Here is a 7,541-nt window from a genome sequence, read left to right as displayed (position 1 = left end):
CAGGGCTATCTCCTAGTTCCTCCCACGGATAGTCTCAGTTCATCTCTCTCTAGCCTCCGTGACTCTATTGAAGAGAGGACAAGTATACTGTGTGACTATGATGATATCCAGTTGTAGTGTTGTTACCAGAGTAAGGGAGATTGCGGTCTTCCAAGGTGGTGGTGTCTCGAGATGCCCTCCCTCTAGGTGGTCACTCTTGTTGGCTTAATGCAGCGGCTCAGCTCTCAGCAGTGACCAAAGTAGGATGTTCTGTGCTGCTCAGAGTACAGCCTCTGTACCTTACCATAGCTCTGACTGAGCATTTCAGAGTGCAGAGCTGCACTTTGTTAGGACTGGACCAGAACGCTGCGGGCACATCAAGCGCAAGGCGTCATTAGGGAGGAAGCCATGCAAGACTGCTAGCTAGCGTCCAGCTCAGGCTCTCTCTCATAGTGCGTAACTCACCATATTCGCGTACATCGACCTGCAACAGGAGCGAGCGGTCTACTAGGTGTGACCACAGTGTCCTCTTGTGAGTCTGGCACTAAGGAGCCAGGCCTGACGAGCAGGACTGTCAGCCATGAACAACAAATAGGTCTTTCGGAATTAGACCTAGTCACTAACATGATGTGACTGGCACAGATAGCAGAACTATGAGAGAGCGTCTTCGCATACACATGCATACCACACATACACACACACACACAACACACACACACACCACGATGCTCCGCACACGCGACGCACGCCCTGCTACGCCACTCCTGCCACCATCACACTATAGGGTAGGCTCGTCTATGATGGACGATCAGAAAGGAGTGAAAGTATATTCTGCTATTCTATCATGCTCTGTGGTTGGCCTGTCTCCTAGTTGAGAGCTCTAGAAGTGGACACATGGCATTACGAGCAGCAATAATTCGAGTCGTCTCTCCTCGGGGCCTTATTTGCTCTGAGATTTAGAGCAAAGTCAGGAGCGATTGCTCAGTGGCGATAGTGCGCACTTGAGATGGCGTCCAACAAGACTGGATGCTAGAGGATCCGCTTTGTGGCCCAGGTAGAAACGTAAATCCCGAGTCATTTTTAGTCTCCGACTAGCTATGAGCCATTCTTTGACAGTGTTCTTGTGCGATCAAAGATACTATCATTTCTCCCTTCTCCATACCCCTGCATTAGTCCTCAAGAAGCTATTCGGGAGTCATGCCCAGTAAGCTCTTCATAGCTAAGGAAATGTTGTTCAGTCCCCCGTGGTATTATAAAACCCCCTGCCTATTGTAGATCTACCTCAATAGCTAGAACGCCATATGTACATGTCTGGGTGTCCATTAGATTTGGCTGAGCTTCCTAGAGACTGCGCTTATTTCTCGCCTTGTGTGTCGCTCACGCTTTGCCGCATTGCTACTGTGACTGGCTCGGCACTCCATCATTAACTGAGTAATAATAGTCTCTTGATGAGTGTAGGTAGCTTCACTCTAGTAATCTTGCCGGTATAGAGTGTCAATGCCATGGAGACGCCCCATTCAGTGTGACGCGACGGTAGCGTAGTCTAGCAAAAGTCGGAGTCCAGAGAGACCTATTTCTCCTCTATGCGGTTCCTGTGACTCTAAGCCAGGGTATGTTCGGCATTCACCTGTTCTCCATATCCCGAGCAACTTTTGCGTGCACCTACGTTGAACATCAGGATGGAGTCATGGATGCTTCCATGAGGCTCAGTCGTCATTCTCCTCGATCGTAAACACTAGAGTGGAAAAGTTACGGAGATCTGCCTACATGAAATACTTGTTTTTTTAGATTTGTTTTGTTGTTTGTATTTGTGTTTCAATACGTTGCCCTGCTGTGATGTAGCCCTGCTTGCTTCTGTAGGAACCATTGCCTCAGATAGACCATGCCCTTGGGCTCCGTCATACCAACCTGCGAGAGAGATGCCGGCCTTTGCCCACCTATTATCGACCTTCCTCCGTTAAAGTATGTGGTCTGATCTCTGATAAGGTAGTGTCTCCCACCATCTTGTTGGACTTTGGCTGTTATGTTAACCTCAGCCAATCGGCGCTAGTTCGAATTGAACTGTGCTCACCACTCAGACACTTGAGATTTTGGATGTAGATGCCTTTTTACGAGTGCTCTCGTGTCTCCTCTTGATATAGCATACCTGCTCTAGTGGGTAGTCACAATGAAAATGGGCTTCTGGTATCCCCACATCACCAGAGGGTTCAGAAGTGCTGTCATCCATATTCTTACTGGTAGTCACTACTTTGCAGCCTATGATTTGGAATGGTTGTATGTTGATTGCCTCTATATGGACGCTTAGGAAACTGAACCTGGGTCCTCTTGCGAAGAGTCAGCAGTATTTCTTAAACTGCTGAGCACAGAGATAGTACGTCCCAGCTTCGGGTAAAATGGTAACCATAGCAGTGACCGGAGCTCCATTTGCACAAGTGCCTTTCGCAACTGGGCTTATGTCTATGTTCTTCTCCTGCCTCTACCGTATGTTGTGCACTCGCCACTAATGGCTACGACTTCCTCAGTTTATCTGAGGCATACCATTTCGTGACTCGTGCCTGGCTCCTACACAATATTCCCTCCTGGTCCTAGAGTGTACTTAGTGTACAATTCTTAACCTTGCCCATTTGTCACATGTTTGCCCGTTTTCTTGGCTAACGTCATGTTCTCTCGTCTGACATATTTGTACTCACTATACTAGATCTCTGCCACGCGTCTCTCTCTTGGGGTAGAGTCTTCCACCACCTCACCCATGCTGCGCTATTTCACTAGACGAGCTGTTTCGAGTTTCCACTCACGTTTATCCTCCCATCTTCCATCCCAGACACCCCTGAGTATGATCATCGGTCGTAGAACTTAGAGCTTGGTTGTTTTCACATTGGGTATCTATTTTACTTATCACACCACATCGCTTTCATCAGGAATCATTCCTCATGAACCACCACGGCATCCGACAATTTCCTCATCATATCACTTTGCTTTTCATTGATGTGTGACCTTTCTCCTCTCCTTCAGCTAAGCTTCCATTGTATACTGCGAGTGAAGTGATAGTTTATTCAAGTACTTCACATATTCAAGGACAGTAGATTGATGCCGATCTCCTCCTCAGAGTGCGTATCTCAAGACTTGAACACCTCAGTAGCAACTACAGCATCCCCAATAGTAACGCCCATGAGCTCACGTGCCGTGTCTGCTCTCTTACTATTTGTGCGAACACGGTCTCACATCTTCCCTCTAGTGACCTAGAGACACTGCGCTTCGGTTCATTATCGGTCGTTTATTCCTGCCCCACTCCCTTATGTTTGTAAGGAATATGCCACACTAGTACACCCATTCCTGCTAATCTCTAGAAGTCTCCTCAGAGTCCCTTCGGATCGCGTGCTTCTTACTACTGACCTGGATATCAAGCAAGTCTTGCCCTCTGTCAAAGGTTCCTGATCAGATATTGTCCGCGTCGGCTGTCTAGTCCTGCGTTGGCATGTTCACGGACAACCGTAAGTGGCACGTCACTGCTTGTCGCACACACCAGCGATTCTCCATGCGATGGGAGATCGATCTCAGATCGGATGCTCCCTGAGCATTTAATATCAGCCGGTGTGTCGAATGCGTGGAGAAAACTCAATGACCTGCTTCTCAGTGATCACCTCCCACTTGGAAGTCCTACTGAATATACCTCAGGTTGCTCTGTTCATTCTCTGTGTTTTTCGTCAACGTATTATTATCTTCGCTCCATGTGTTTGAATCCCTTGATGTGGGTTCTTAATGTCCTAGTGAGGACTGATCGGTACTTTTGTCAGGCTAGAATATGCCTTTTTGCGTGCTTGCCGAGCGAGTTTCGTGAATGAGTCTATTGAGCGGAGCTGACACAAGGACCGAACTTGACCATAGTAATGATATGGGCGATAAGATAAGAATTCAATGTGTTCCTAGATATTGCATGACTGTTGAGTGGCGTACCTGTGGCGACTGACCTTGTCTTTAGAGGCTTGTGGTCAACGGTTCCTCCTGCATTCCTTCAGTCCTGCAACACGTCGCCAGAATTACATCTGCAGATGCACGGGCAAGAAGCGTGATCTCCGTCCTCACCTAGCGATACAAGCGTTCGTCATTAGAAATTGCGCACTGCTCTCGACGCAAGTGTCCCTCTATTTCCCTTTAGTCCTCTGTCACAGTATATGCTAATTCTCAGAAGCTTGTACCTCCGAGTTATCCATTCAAATGCGCATTTCCGAGTGTTCCCAAAAAGAGTTAGTCCACTTTTCTGTCTGGGCGTCAAGGGATTGAGTTGTAACTGAGGGCTCGCTGTGAGCCCAAGTCCCGCGTGTCAGATAAGTGAGACTTCAACATTCCTTGCTAAGTCGAGAGCAGAAGAGTGGAATTGCGTAGGACTCTATGGACAGCCCTTGTCTCAACCTCGGTTGTGCCAAATCCATATGCACTCCCACGCTACGCAATAACTCTGTAAAAGAACAGGTAGCCTTACTGAGGGGCCCCGCCACACACTTATGCGTTGTCCACACCTGTGATCTGCGGCAGAGAGATCCATCGAGGAGTATGCTAAAGGGCTTCCCCTGTTAAGTCCTCTATGGAGATATTCTATGATACACGACATCTCAGGTCATCCATGTAAGAGGATTTATAGTTTCTTCCACTATGCGTGTGGATTCAGAATAGGAAGATGGTTCCAAGTCGGATTATTATTCTAGTGTCAACCCCATCCCTGTGGAACATGGCATCTCTTGCTGCACTCAATACGAGAACTGACGGCATATGGAGGGGAGAGGACGGTTAGGGACATAGATAGCCTGCGTTTGTTTCCTCTCTTTTCTCTTTACCTAGTTCGTATCACGGTGAATTAAGGAGATATCCGCGCTTTAGGCGATTTAAACTGCTGAGAGAGGAAAGCAGGAAAAACCTGAGGAAAGGGCAACGGAGCCCAGTGAAGCGACCCCCAGACAATTCTTGCCAAGGATGGAGGAAAAGAGTAAGCCTTTCTCACCTTGCATGCTTCTTTATGTGGCTCTCCAGCTGCACTATCACAAGAGTTGCAGCATACGTTTTTTAAACTCGTATCGACCATCTCATGGATCGAGGACGCCCGCCTTACCTTCGCACAGGGCTCCGAACGCCCGCTTGCCCCGTCAAGGCAATGTATGACTAAGCTCTCACACCCTAATGCAATGACCATTAGGGACAAGATACCAAAGTGCGAGCCTGGTCACACCACGCCCCTTGAATTACGCAGCACAGGATGCATGTACATAATGCGCTTTGACCTCGTTGTGCTTGGGGAAAGTCTCAGTGCTTGCAGCACCTCGTTCAAACCTCATGTCCGGAGTCCCGAGGTAAGCTCCACGAAGCCACCCAGGGTCGGAGAGACAGAGGTGCTTTTGAGTGTTTAATCCTGCTTGCACAACTAGGCCTCACTTATGGCGTTCGCGTGCTGCGTGCATGCTCGCGCTTCGATTATCCCTGAAAGCATGCTGATAGCTTCCGTGTGCGTCTAGCCCTCGCTGCGCTCTGCACGTCCACACGCCGTCTAATGACTGTCAGGTGAGTCTAATCACATATTCTCGGTCCAACTTGCTGTGCCTTGAAGTGGCTCAGCAGCACGAATGCCACACCACGGGCGGCTCGGAGGATAACTGGCATCGAAGCGTCAATGATTAGTACACTCACTCTAGGAATTTTAGCTCATGTGTAGGCCTCTTCTGTGTCTGTATCAATTTGCCTTGACACCCACACATGGATACAATGGAGGAAATCCGAGTCATTTCCTCTATTTTAATATAAGGGTGCTCACTTTTTGTATATCCTCATGCATTCCACACACTAGCTCACATCGGAGCTGTGCCTTGACTCAATTTATTTATTTATTTATTTACTTATATTACTTAATTATTATCATATTCTCCCATTAAAAGGCTTAAAGTCTTTTAGATTTATTTATTATTGTGCGAGCGACACAAGACTAATTCCTCCACAACTCGCACTGGGATTGTTTTGAATGTTAATTGACTGCACACATGGAAGAATAGTGAATAAAGGACTGCACGGTGAAGACACCGAAAGATTCTTCCTATCCCTAAATTGAAGACACTAGTGCCTCAGCAAAAAAGGCACACTTCAAGTGTGGTTTCCATTTGTTTGGGGATATGAGGAATATCAGAGACGCCATTAAGAGGCATATTTAATAGATGATCAACAAATGTGCACATGTGCACAAATTATAAGACTCTATTTGTTTAACTTTTGTGATAGCTTAACTCCTAAGCCACCTAAGGTCCATAAAATCATATTCTTGTTTTCGATCTTTGGGTCACAACTGCATAACTCAAAAGGCTACACTTCAAACCCTCCACTATATGGATTGAGGGTGAGAGGTATGTGAAAGTATTGTCTTCTGCAAAAGCACTGGGATATGGAGCCACCCGAATCTTCCCAGCTCAAGACTGTGCGGTGGCATCAAATGGGACCCCGGTACCACACAGGCACGAAGGCGTGAAGTCCCGGCCCATCTGGCATCCTCTTGGTCTAGGCGGAGAGTAGGGGCTTGTGCTTGTTACGCTACAAGTAGAGAGCTCTGTTCTAACAGCCTTCTTTCTATATTGCAGTATATTCAAAGCGATTCTCCCTATTTTTATACAGCTATAAGCGTTTGATCTAGAAACCAAGATGGCTGAAATCATTCTCCTCTCTCAGTTTAGATAGCTCGCCTCATCATTCACAGGCGATCGGTGGTGGCATTCCTGACCCTGTGCGAGCTTTTCAGGCAACAGACTTCAAATTCCTCCCTGGATACAGCCCCATCCTCACTGTTCATCATCCTTTGTGGCACCCCGTCTACAGCAATACACCAAATGCTCCACAAACTTACCTACACACGACACTGATACGTCATCTGCACAACCAAGTGTGTGAAGAAAGAGAGCAGTGAGTGGAATTGAGCAAGGGCAAGAAATTCCCACCATCGCCCAGCCACCCCCAAAAAAAAAAATAAAAAGATAAAAAAAAAAAAGCAATAAAATAGAAAAAAAAGACAAAAAACCAAGAGAAAAAAAAAAAAAAAAAAAAACCAAAAAAAATGAAAACAAAAAAAAAAATAAAAAAGAGAAAAAAATGACTGCTCAGCTCTCCAGGAATCACCTGTGGGAGGTGAAGGAACAGCTTCCTTAGACCCCCCATCAGCGCACCGGTGTATTTTATCGCGAGCCAGAATTTGCTTTGCCTCAGGTGGGGCAAGGGGCATACATAGCTGCGTCAAGCACAGTGAAGGTAATAAGCCACTTCCTATGGTGCCACTGTCTCTCCAGAGGCGCCTGATGTTAGGGACTAGAGTCACCATCTCCCTCACCTAGCGAAAACTGGTCTGAGGTCGAGCAAAGTGTACCTGGTCCTAAAATGGAAAGTCTGGACCTCAACTTAAGAGCGATTAGGATCTGGGGAAGGTGGTAGGAGGTCCATATCCTAAAATGGTACTACGTCCCGGACGTTGCTCAGGCCATACTCGCCATCTGAGTTTCATGAGATACACCTGGTGCGACCCAGGCCATATGACTGTGGGT

The sequence above is a fragment of the Peromyscus leucopus genome, chromosome 13, assembly GCF_004664715.2.
Source record: "Peromyscus leucopus breed LL Stock chromosome 13, UCI_PerLeu_2.1, whole genome shotgun sequence".
NCBI lineage: Eukaryota > Metazoa > Chordata > Mammalia > Rodentia > Cricetidae > Peromyscus > Peromyscus leucopus.
This window is presented reverse-complemented; position numbering follows the sequence as displayed.